The following is a 13,072-nucleotide window of genomic DNA, read 5'->3' as shown; positions in this document are numbered from 1 at the left end:
AAGGCACAGAATTTATGGCTACATAACACAGTCAACTGTGACTGTGTAAACAGTTTTTTCAAGGACAGGCAGCACAGACAGTAAAGTCGAGGAGGTGACCAGCCCTCTGGGGAGGGCTGGCAACCATGGCAACACGGTGGACCATCAGCCTACTGAGAACGCAGCCTAGGAGTTAGAGGAAGTCGGCCAGGTGCAGCCATGCTGTGGACGCTTGTGGTGAGAGATGGCCACCATGCTTAGAGCTTATAAACACTCTAGCTCATGTGGCTTCTTTGCAGGGTGATTGTTACCCTCTAAACCATGGACGAGGAAATAGTATTCACCTCACTACAAAACCTCCTTGTCTGCAGTTTCCACCTGAGTCATAGAAACCCTAAGACTCTCACACCAACCACAAATAAGCTGCTTTGAGTATTCTAGAAGTACAGGGATCCTCGCCACTAATTCCCCCAACCACAGCAGGACTACTTGGCAGTGGGCCTCATCCTCCACCTCCATGGGCCTGTGTTTTTAGGAGAGATTCTTTTCCCACAAACATTCTATGAGAAGCAGGCAAGGGACAGAATCCATAGGAAGCATGCTGAGTAACAATATCCATGGCCTCAGGGACCCAAGGTGTCTCCACTGTGGCTTGGCTTTCACAGACAGGAATCCTCTTGGGTATCTCCTAGGCCTGAATTGCTACCCAGACCCTTCCTCACCCTGCCGGGCTGCCATTGTTGCTGCCCTTTCTGACAAGGCGTGTGTGGCAGGGTCCCATGAGCTCCTTGCTCTGCCGTTTCCCTGATCAGCCACACTTCCTCCTTAGATTTGCAAAGTTGGCCTCAGGCACAGGAATCTGGTCCTTCTAAGCATCTCTTCTCTGTTCCTTTAACGGGTGCAAAGTTTGAATAATAACAATGCTTAGCTTCAGAGGCCACATGCTCAGGTGGCCCTGGCCCCAAACCCAGCAAAAGGTTTACCCATATCTTCACTTTGTAGGGAAGAGAATACAGTGACTCCTATCTCTAATTTATGATATGTAAAGAAATCTCTAGAGTGAATCCTGGTGCTCTAGTTTTAAATTAATCTTATATTGTCAAGATACTGTGGATCTAAAATGAAGCCCTTTAGGGAAATTCAGTGGTAATTTTTAGAATCACAGTGAATTACAGAGCACAGAGGCTCAAAGTCAGAGCCAGGCAAACATCTCTGATGAATGAGCTAGCAGAAAATGTTCTACAGTTCAGACCCTTGAAGTCAGACTTGCTGATTTTAGAGACCATGAACCTTCTGCTAAGTTCAACTCAAGTTCATCGATGGGAAATGAGAAGCACTCAGTGCTTGGTTCTCATTGCCCAAAAGGAGGAAGTGCTTAGATTCAGGAGGCAGGAAAGCAGATTTCAACCCCTTCTCTGCCTTGGACACAGTATTTAGCTTCTCTGAGGCTCAGAATCCCCACCTGTAAAATGGAGATGGCAGTGTATAGACTGTAACACAAAGGGTCAAAGACCTAATACAGCCAGGACTCCAGGATGGTCTGCACACATGGTCACACTCAATAATATTCAATATTCAGTGAGTAACAGGATAAATTACCAGATCTCCACTCATCAAAGTACTTGACGATGGTTAGTTCCCTTCTCTAAGTTAAAGCTGGAATGTAGAGAAAGTGAAAAAGGAGGAGGCTGAGATGTAAAGGGATGGTCAGAAGGAGGCACAAGGAGGAAACAGAAGGGCTGGGGACCCCCAAAGATGGGGCAGCAGAAGGGAAAGCAAGAGAGGAGGGATTTATAGACATGGTCGAAGGAGACCTTGGCCAGGAATCCAGCAGGAAGAGATGGTAGCTCCGAAGAGAGTTTAAGAAGGAGGCCACGGCCAAGGCTGTGTGTGGGCAGACTCAGGGGAAGGAAGCCAGCAGCCAAGGTGCACACAAGTGGAAAAAGCAAGAAGCCACCGCCACGCAGGATGCAGGAGGGCGCTGAGCAAGCTGGGAGCTGAGACCTGAGGTGGCCAGCCAGCAGAACCGTCACTCTGCCCAGGTCTCCAAAGAGGGTCAAGGAGGAGACACTGATGACTCTCCTCCTTTCCTGCATCTTCCTCGTCCTCCCGTCACACCTGCTACGGTCTGAACGGGTCCCCAAAGCTCATGTGTTGGCACTTTGATCCCCAACACAGCAGTGTTGAGATGTGGGACCTTCAGGTCACCAGGACTCTGCTCTCATGAATAGATTAATGTTGTCATCACAGGACTGCACTCATGATCTCCAGTGGCTTTGTTAGTAAAGTGAGTTCGGTCCCCTCTTCCTCTCTCGAGCTCTCTTCCTGGGCCGCTCTCTGCCACGGGCCAACACGACATGAAGGCCTTTGCCCGACGTGGCCCCTCAATCTTGGACTTTCCAGACTGTAAGAGATGAAGCCCTTTTCTTCGTAAATGACACAGTCCGTGGCATTCCGCCATAGGGACAGAAAAGAGACTGAGCCCCCACTGTGCCATCCTCCCCGCTGACTTCCCATAAGCCAGAAGTCGAGGCCCCAGTACCTTTGGCTACAGAGGGCTTGGGGTACAGGCCAGGGGCACGGTTCTCACAGCACAGCGATGAGGATGGGTGGGAAGGGACTGCAGGCCCTCCACTCTCAGGGGCTCTATAAGCATCTCTGAAAATGTCATGTACATCTGAAAAGTAAAAGGCAGGGCCGCTTCTACTGTTCAGCATCTCCACAAAGTCTAACGGGCCTTTCTCCAGCTGGCCCATGCTGGACTTTACTGCCTGTCATCCCATGGGGAGCTGCAGGTCACACGACATTTCAGGACTGTATAAACAGCCCAGTGGCTCTCTCTGAAAGCAAATAGCCCTTGCACTCTTTCTTTTAGGAACCGCAATTCTCAAATCTAAAAACAATTTGAGAAGGTACTAAAAATAAAAAAAATAGGCACCATAGCCCCTCTGCTTCTCTCTGCGTCATCCATGCACAGAGAGAACTATTTCAGCTCCTCTGTGGGTACAGATATGCCCAGAACCACCTTCCCTTCCTGGCTGTCCTGAGCTGTCTTGGGAACTGGGTCTGCTCTGCGGCCTGCACATCTTCAGATGCCAGAGCAGATGGGTCACTGAGGATGGAGGTACTCGGCTTCTGCCTCCCCAGCCTTCGCCTCAGGCTGGCCCACCACCCCTGTTCACCCCCTGCACACACATGCACGTGCACACAAGCTCACACGCACTCAAGGCACAACACCGTCTGCCCACCCTCCGAGTAAGGAGAGCTGAGTGTGCCCTTCTTCCAGGGGCAGGAGCTGCCTTCCCAGGATGGAACACAACCTGCAGCTCTTCATCTCCTCCTGGGTGCTTCCGGTCAGGGAGTCTAGAGGCACAGAATCAGAGGACCCAGGGTCCCCCCTGGTCTGGGCATAAACTCTGCAGCACTGACGGGCTTGTGTTAGGACCTGACAGCTTCCATCTGCTTTTTCGGGCTCCACTTCCCTCCAGAACTTGAACTTTCCCGAATGAAGAGCTGATAGGGACTGAGATACCTAAGGCACACGTTCCCCCTCTTTATGGGTTCTATCCGGTAACAGCGACTGAATGTCGACAGGTATATAATTCAGCTTAAGCCAAAAGGAGCACTGTGGTGGTGTAGGCCTGTAATTCCCTCATTCTGAGAGGCTGAGGCAAGAGGACTATAAGTTTACCTCAGCCTAGCCAATTTAGCAATTTACCAAGACCCTGTCTCAAAATGTTCAACAGTTTAAGGGCGGGGGGGGATGTAGCTCAATGCAAAATCCCTGAGTTCAAATCTCAGTATTGCCCCCCCCCCCAAAAAAAAATAGAGGAAGAAGAACCAGCAGTCAAAGTGTCACTTCATGGCTGTAACATGTCATCCTCTGGACAGAGGGAGAATGAGAGGTGGTGGCCTTGCAGCAATAAAGGTGATGTGGGGCAAGGTAGAAAAGAAGTTTCCCCTTTTCTTCATCTTGAAGCCTGAAAAGGAAACTACCTTACAAGTAAATCTGGACCAGTGTAAATGTGGAAGCACAGCTTGGTTGTGATGTTTACTCGACGTGCTCAGATGAAACACTACATCTGGGCAAGTCTGGAAGGCTGTTTCCGCAGGAACTCAGCATTGAATCAAGGATGCATTACAGCAGAGTGCCCGCCCCATGTGAACAGGGCTCATCCGAGAGGCTGGGGGCCAGAATGGAACAAAAGTGGAAAAAGGAGGCAGTTGCCCATTTCTGCCTCGCTGCCTGAGCTGGGACTTATCATTTCACCTTCTCCTGCCCTCAGACACCAGCAGCTCTCCCAGTTCTAGACTCGGACTGAACATCAACAGGAACTTTCTTCCAGCTTGCAAATGGCAGACTGGGACTGCTCAGCCTCCATAATCACCCGAGTGACTCCTCAGAACAAATCTCCTTTTAGATAGATGATAGGAGATACACTCTCCTGCTGGTGCTGTATCCCTTAAGAGCTTGGGCTGATTCAACGGTTCCACAGTAGAGGACCTTGGAATTTTGCTTTCCCAGGCTACTTGTGGCTCCCAAGAGCACAGGAGGAACTCAGAAGTTGCCGGAGTGCCCAGGGAGAGTCCAAAGGCCGCTTGAGTGAGAGAAGCCTGGGGCCTGCCATAGTGAGGGGGCAAATAACCAACACCAGAGGCAGGGAATGCACCCATGACAAAGGGCCAGTTGGTAACTCATGCAGAAATCCCCGGGGTCTCAGAGCACCAGCAAGAAGCAAAGGAGGGTCAGATCACCCAGGAAGGGCTGCCGGGCTCTACTTAGCCAGGAGAAATGCTGATCCACTGTTGCCCACCAAAGTGATGGGTAGCTTGCTCCGTGCAGCTCTCTTTCTGTCTTGGTACTGCCAAGTGGACCAATGCCTGTTCATCTCTTGGTGAAGAAAGAACCAGAGAACAGGACCCCGTATGCAACCACATGTCAAGCTTCTACTAACATTTTGCCCAAGATGAGTCACACGGTCAAGCAGAAAGTCCCGCAGTGGGGAAAGTCACACCACCTTCTGTGCAGAAAGAACTACAAGGTCACGTGGCAAGGGCATGACTCTAGGGAAGAGCGACAAACTCAATTACACACTCCTATCTTAAACACCTATAAAGATGGAGCACATAGACTAGCTTTTGCCAGTTTCAACAAAAACTGCAGGGTAGTCTTTTTTGCTTTCGTTTCTTAAAAATACATTAATTTTTAGAGTGTAATAAGGTTACAAATTTTGCTCATGGTGTTCTCAGATATCCAAGAAGAGACAGTTTCCTTTTCTTTTCTGTGTGTGTGGTGCTGAGGCTCAAACCCAGAGAGATGCCCAGCGAGATTAACTACTGTTTTCTCCCTGGTACTGGGGATTGAACCTAAGGCCTCACACGTGTCAGGCAAGCCTTCTACCTCTGAGCTACCTCCCTAACCCTAGTTTCTTAGTTTCTTTCTATAGCTATCTGTCTCGCAAACATCACCCTGTGAGGAATAGGAAGAAAAGACAAAAAAACCCTGTATATTTACATCGCTGACGTCACCGCCTGAACCCCCCACCTCCTGGGAGCAGCAGGGCCTTAGATCTCGCAAGAATGAGGACACTTTTGTGAACTGCGCGTGCGCATTTGGGATCTAGGATGCACTGCGCACCTTTGAATCATCCCGGACCCATTCCTTGGACCCCAAATCCCCTGTTCCACGGAAGCTGGCTTCCACAAATCCAGTCCCCAGTGCTAAGGAGGTTGGGGACTACTGGCTCAAGGGATACGAAAAAGCCAGACACAACCCCAGTAGACCTAGTTTCATAATCCACATCAGCACAGAAGATCTCCTGCTCCACATATCTTTGGTCCGTGGTTGTTGAGTCCACGGAGGCAGAGCCCCTGGGCTGGCTGTATCCCACACTAGAGCTACTGTGCCTCTGACCGCGCAGCTGGCGAAGTTACTACAGGGGAACATGGAGACAGCGTAGCTGTCATTTTCTTCCTCATCTCCTCACAATTCAAAGACATATCAGCGACAGGCTCTTTAGCTTCCCTAGGAAGAAAATGAAGAAAGGAAAAACAGATATCTGAACTTCAAGCTCTTCCAAAGGAAGGATATTGTTCAGGGAAACAGTTAACTCACAAAAATCTCATAGAATCTCACTTTGCAAACTCTTCCTAAGCAGTGTTGGTGATGGGATGTGGTAGGAGAGCAGAAATGAAGGCGAGAGGCAAGTGTTAATTTTAACATTTAATACCCATTTGTAAAAAGGCTAAAGGACCACAACAACAAGAAGACCCTAAGTTATAACATCTGTCTCTAATGAAGCTGGATATAGGAATATTTTCTGACTACAACTAAAGAAAAGCACCAAATTTACTCTTTGAATGAGGGTGGTAGCAACTTGGCTTTATCAGGTTCAAAACTGCCTCTTTCAAATCTTAATAAAACTTACTATGTTTTAGTAAGTTACCCTAGTGTGGTGGTGCACACTTGTAATCCCAGTACTCTGGGAGGCTGAGACAGGAAGATTGTACATTAGAACCCAGCCTAGGCTACTTAGTAAGACTGTCTTTAAAAATGAAAAAAGGTCTGGGGATGTAGCTCCACGTAGATCCTGTGTTCAGTCTTCAGTACAAAAAGAAAAAGTTCAAACATAAGCATGAAAATCAGTAATTACTAGGTTTATGTAATAAACCAGATTGAGGTTGAGATTGCCTTTTGTTCTAAACTGAGGAACGAAGGGAATGGGGAGATTTTAAATTCTCAAAGAACTAGAAACTCTAGTTCAAAGGCACCCTGTTGAAATCTGTTTTTAAAGCTATCAAATCTGAAAAAGTCACTTGTCCACGGCCCTAGTTTCATTTCTAATGAAGCAGAGGTTACATCAGCACTGACTGTCACTGTCTATTGTGTCTCTAAAATACTTTCCCTCCCCTGTCAGAAAGAGCTTGCTCACTCTTTATTCATCCCGAAAATATTTGCAGACACTTATGTTACACCATCAGTTCCAAGTCCTGGAAACAGTGCCATGAACAGCTCGAGTCTGTGTCAAAGAGCTCACAGTCAGGGAGGGAGGTGGGGAGAAAAGAGGACCAGTGAGCAGAGGCTGTCCCCGTGTGCCCTGGGAGCCCAAGCAGCAGGGCCAGGAGGGGCAGGCGGAACTGATGCGAAGGACCTCAGGCCGAAGGACAGGTGACCCAGAGCCACATAGGGGAGGCCGTTCAGGGAAGGGACATCATGTCCAGAGACCAGGCAGGCAAGGCTGTGGAGTATCTGGAGAACGACAAGCATTTCAATGCCTATTCCCTGGGCAAGGGGGAAGAGGAAAAGGCTGGAAAAGTAAGCAGGACCAGGCAGGACGAGAGGTTAATTTTTATTAGTGCATATTTGCACTTATGTAATGATTGCATTCCTCATGGGAAATTGGTACCTGTACACAACACATCTGAATTCTTTCTACATCCCCTGCCCCTCCCTTCGCCCCCTCTCTTCCTCCATGTCTTGGTCCCCTTCTCCTCTTGCAAAAGATCTGTCCCTCTTTCTTCCTACAGCCTACCCTTCATTTTTCTCTGTAACTTGTTTGTACTATGGGCTTCTCACGTAAGAGAAACCACGCAATATTTAAGCTGGTGTCTGATTTGTTTCACTTAATATTATTGTCTCAAAGTGCATCCATTTTCCTACAAATGTCTCCAGTTTATCCTTCTTTATGGCAGAGTAGTACTCCATTGTGTGTAAATGCCACATTTTCTTTATCCATTCATCTGCAGATGGACATACAGGCTGCTTCCAAGACTTAGCTACTGTGAGTTGTGCTGCTATAGACATGGGTGTGCATGGATCCCTGTAATGTGATGTCTTTAACTCTTTTGGGAAGATACTTAGAAGGGGAATAGCTGAGTCAAACAGCAGTTCTACTTTTAGTTTCCGAGGAATCCCCATGTGGATATTCATAGTGGTCACACCACTTTACACTCCTACTAACAATGAAGTGTCCCCCATGCCCAGCCTTGTCAGCATTTGTTATTGGTTGATCTCTATAAATGATGGCCATTCTTTCTAGAGATGGAATCTCAGTGTTATTTTCATTTGCTTTCCTCAAATAGCCGTGGATGTTGAACATTTTTTCATGTATTTACCAGTGGTTTGAACTTCTTCATTTGAGAAGTGTTGATTCATTTCAGATCCCCATTTTTTGATTGGGTCTTTAAATTTCTGGAGTCATTCGCAGTTTTCACGGGACTCAGGCTCTTTGTGGATAAAGTGAGTGTTTGGTCCCAGAGTTCTGCTTCCAACACCACTGCAAACACCCGGCTCAGAAATTAGACGGTGTCACTCGATTGTGGACACACTTGCCTTCCTCCCCATCCCTAAACCATTTTCCCATTTGTCCCAAAATCCTCATGGTTCCATTTACACTGAGATAACCATGGGTTCAGTCCTAACCTAACCCCATAGTTGGCCATAAAATGTCTTGCTTTTATTATTTACCAATCCAACTGGTCACTGCAAAAGCTGCTATTTGCACAGTGACAAGGATGGCAAGAAAATCCAGAGGAAAAAAAATCCAGTATTTTTGTGTGGAATGTGATGTTCTGCTTTGTGTTATTCCATGCTTTGAAATTTACCACACAACATACACACGTTAAATACTGATCATCAAATACATTTGTTACATTAGGATTAGAAATAAATTCTGTTTAGAAATAACAACAGGCTGGCAGCTCCACATAGTTCTCACCAGAAAGACCCCATTGTTGGAAAATGAGGAAAACAAGCATGTTTATCAAGCACATAGGAGCTATAAAACCACTTCTACACCAAAATAATTGACCTTATAAAACTGGAATAAAAGAAAACTGGGGATTAGATTTCAGCATATGAACTTTGGTCAGACATAAATATCTAGACCACAGCTCCCATTTTACAGATTAAAATGACTAAAAAGCTCAGAGTACAGACCTTCATATCCCCAGGTACCATCTCAGACTTGACCAATTTCAGATTGAAAATATCTGAAAAACGGTTCCATCTGTAGCAAACATAGATTTGTTCTTTCCGTTGCTGCTTAAACAATACAGTGTGACAAGGTTTTATATAATATGCACCTTGCCATAGGTATGGTAAGTAATCTAGTGATGATTTAAAGAGTATAGAAAGAGGTGCATAGATTATGTGCAAGTACCACACCGTTTTATGGAAGAGCTTGAGCATCTGTAGACTTTGGTACCTGCAGGGGTCCTGGAACTGGTCCCCCTTGGATACCAAGGGACCACTGTAGTTAAGACCTCACCAGGCATCTGACAGTGACCACGGAGTGCGACTCAGATGCCAACCACATCGGGGCTGTCTGATTCCAGAGTTCGGTGCCTATGTGCTACTTCACTAAAACAAGATCAAAGTGTTACAACACACTGAGGAGCCAGGGACAACTTTCCCAGGAAACAGTGCCATGACAGATGACTAGTGAGGATCGTCATCGTCACAGCTCACATTTGCACTGCACTTCATAAGTACACTCAAATACTGTCTCGCTTGCTTTCAACCCTCAGGGTGAGGACTGAGCCCTGACTGCCCTCCCTGGGGGTCTGCAGTCTGCACAATCACAACACTGCACAGCCAGAAAACACCACGGAGGAGTAGTTCTCACTAGCAGGTGGCAGAAAACACCGCCTGGCCACATTCAGTGAGTCTTCCAAAGGCAAGAGTGGGCATGTACGCTCTGGCTCTGTTCTGCCCATCCTTATGTTCCCCAAGGCCTGGAAGAATCTCAGGGCTCTGGGAAGCACCAGGCCAACAGGCCAGAACTAAGCCCTTCTCCCTGAGGGTTCAGTCTCCCCTAAGGACAGGCCTGGGCCCTGGCTCAATGTGACCAGTATTGAGCTTCCACAGTCCTCACACTGCTCTGTCTTGAAAATCATACCATGGACAGGGCACTGGGACAGCGATGGAGGGAGAGGACTGGCAGGGAGGAAGGATGTGGGGAACTGCAAGGAGAACCAGGAGGATGGGCAGGAACCTTCTAGGCATGGACACAGCAGCCTGGGTAGAGCCATTGTGTAGCTGGCTGGTCAGAGCTCTAGAGTCACAGATCTGGGCAGCAAGTCCTGCTTGGGCACCCACTGAGTACCTGGTGGTGGGCAGGCTACAAAGGCTGGTATCAGATTCCTCACCTGTAAAGTAGAGGTAGCACTCAACGTCTGCAGGTGGCACTGGGAAGGAAGTAGAAACCACATTCAAAGCGCCTAGCACACCTCACTGGCACACCACACTCTGAACGATAGCTTCTAGTAATTACAACAACACTGCCCAGGTCTGGGTGCACGCAGTTCCTCTCTGAGGATGACAATGAGCCAGAAGGAAGACAGGAAGTGACCTAATGATCCACCAGAGGGCAATGGCTGGGAATTTTATGCTGGACCAAATTTAGTGGGATATTAAGAAATCATTGTAAAGGATAAATATGAAGGTCATTACAAACTTAAGTGAATAGTTTAAAAATACAAAAAGAGGGCTGGGGATTTACCTCAGTGGTACAATGCTTGCCTAGCAAGGTTCTGAGTTTAATCCCCAGTACCCCCCCCAAAAAAATCTAGCTATGTTCTAATTCTAATTATGCAAATATATAATCTGCACTGAAAAGACACATAGAAAAATAAAAACAGAATGAGGTTATAGGTTTTTAAAAATATTCATTACCAATATCATTCATTATTAGTGAAATGTAAATGAATATGTACCATGATGAGACACAACTACATGCACACCGTACCCAGACACCTAAAGTTGAGGCACAGATAGAACCAAGCATTGGTGAGGAACAGGAGCACCTGAAACTCTTGTGCATTCCTGTGGGAGGATAAATGCTTTCACCAGTTCAGAAACCACTTGGCAGCATTTGCTAAGCTAAACTAGGTTATGCTCTCTGACCTGGCATTTCCATTTCTGGGTGTAACTCTGCCAGGAATGAATGGGTATTATTACTCAAAGGTAAGTAAAAGAATATTCAGCCAGCATTTGTCAAAATAGTCTCCAAGGCCGAAACAACCCAAGCATCCTACTACCAAGAATGGATAAATAAAATATTATAGTCATGCAGTGGAATACTACACAGCAGAATAAAAAACTAAATTACTGCTATACACAGGGTGAATAATGTTAAGCAATCAAAGGTGGTCACAAGACAGCCCCCTCTATATGAAGTTTAAAGCAAGCAACAGTTGAGATAGGGAGAGGCCAGAGAAGGTTGGGGGTTGCAGGGAGAACCAGCTCTGGAGGAGTCTAAGCTTTCTCAGTGGATCTGACTGGAGGTGGAGCTCAGACAGTGATGGGAGCAATGGGGAGCAGCTGTGAACAGAACTGAAGCTTCACCCAGAGCTGCCACTTACCTTCTGCTTGCAGCCCAGTTTCTAACATCCCAGAGATCAGGCTGGGGATCCAGCTGGAAATGGAAACTGGCAATTACACAGTTGCATTGAGTTTATTGAGTTTAAGCACTTAATACTACTTGTGCAGTTTGGTGTATATATAAGTTACTCCTCAACTTGCAAATCAGAATAGTATTAAGTTGGTGTTATGTTTTCTGTTGTGTTTTGTTTTGTGAGGATTGGGCCGCATACATGCTAGGCAAGCTCTCTGCCACTGAGCTACACCCTCAGCCCTCATTAAATTAATTTTTAATTTAATTTTTCTTTGTGTGTTTGTTTTACTTTTTATTAGTACATGATCACAGTACATAATAATTACATTCCCTGTGAGGAGTTGGCACATACACACAACACATCTTGATTCTTTTTTCATCCCCTTCTCCTCCCCTCCTTCCACCCATGCCTTGGCCCCCTTCCCTTTCGCAAAAGATCTCTCTCCTCACTTCCTATTGTCCATCTTTTACTTTGTTCTTTATTTATATTTTGAGTTTGTCATTTAAGAGAAACCATGCAATATTTAAGCTTGTGTGACTGATTTGTTTCACTTAACATGAAAAATTAAAATCAGGCACATTTTTTTTGGTACCAGGGATCGAACTCGGGACGTACTGCTTGCAAGGCAGGCGGCAGAACCACTGAGCTAAATCCCCAGCCCAAAATCAGGCGCATTTTAAAGATAAGTTCTGCCTGATGCCAGGTGTGGTGGCACATGACTATAACCCCAGCACTCTGGGAGGCTTAGGCAGGAGGATCAGAAGGTCGAGCTCAGCCTGGCCTACTTAGTGAGTCCCATCTGAAAATAAAAAGCAAATAGGACTGGGCATATAACTCAGTGTGGAGGCCCTAGGATCAATCCTCAGAATTGGGGTGGCAGGGGGGACTGCCTGACTTTCTCTCCTATCCCTTTTCCCTTGAAATTCTTACTTTGGACAATCATCTGATTACACAATGGGAACACATTTCTGAAACAAAAAGTTGGATAATTTAAAAATATTCTGCAAAGAATAATGCAGTAAAATGTTTCTATTATATCCCCTTTTCTCATTTTATTTTGTAACACTGGACAATCTCTTCCTCTCCACATCCCTGTGAGTGGCAGCTGTCCACTTGTAAAAAGGCTGAGAAACTTGCATGCCTCATCTGGGCCCCAGGAATTTACAAAGGAAACCTGTGGCACTGTAAAGCAATGGCTGCTCCTGGGAATATTTAAGATGCTTCACATAGTTCCTGCCTGATCAAGTCTATGTGCTAGGTGTGTTTGTGGTATCCTTTGTATTTAACCAGATTCCTTCCTGGAAAACACTTCTCCTAATTCAACCTCTATCTTTAAAATAAATTGGGAGGATCAGGGATGTAGCTCAGTGGTACTGTGCCTGCCTGGCAAGAGCAAGGTCCTGAGTTTGATAACCAGTACCAAAAATAAATAAATAAAATAAAGTAAAATATATTGGGAGGCTGAGGCAGAAGGATTGCCATGAGTTCGAGGCCAGCTTGAACTACATAGCAAGACCGTGTTTCAAAGACACAACAAGGAAAACATATATATGTATATCCAAAATCCTCTAAAATCTAAAACTGTGTGCATGTGCACGCATGCTAGAGACTGAACCAGGGCCCTCACACATGGTAAGCACATGTTCTACCACTGAACTATGCCCCAGCCTGAATTCTGAAGTGTTTTGCATACCAT

At 46.3% G+C, this 13,072-nt stretch overlaps 1 protein-coding gene across 2 annotated transcripts in view; it reads left to right on the top strand.

The window, feature by feature from the left end:
• Ipo5 (importin 5) overlaps positions 1-13,072 on the top strand; it is a 139,292-nt gene that overhangs the window by 15,854 nt on the left and 110,366 nt on the right. The gene's annotated exons all lie outside the window — the stretch shown is intronic.

This window comes from Heterocephalus glaber, unplaced genomic scaffold (assembly GCF_053883595.1).
Source record: "Heterocephalus glaber isolate CG9 unplaced genomic scaffold, H.glaber_assembly_v1.0 deba00001578, whole genome shotgun sequence".
NCBI classification, from domain to species: Eukaryota; Metazoa; Chordata; class Mammalia; order Rodentia; family Bathyergidae; genus Heterocephalus; species Heterocephalus glaber.
Note: the sequence above shows the minus strand (reverse complement) of the source record. Positions and strands in the feature narration are given on the sequence as shown.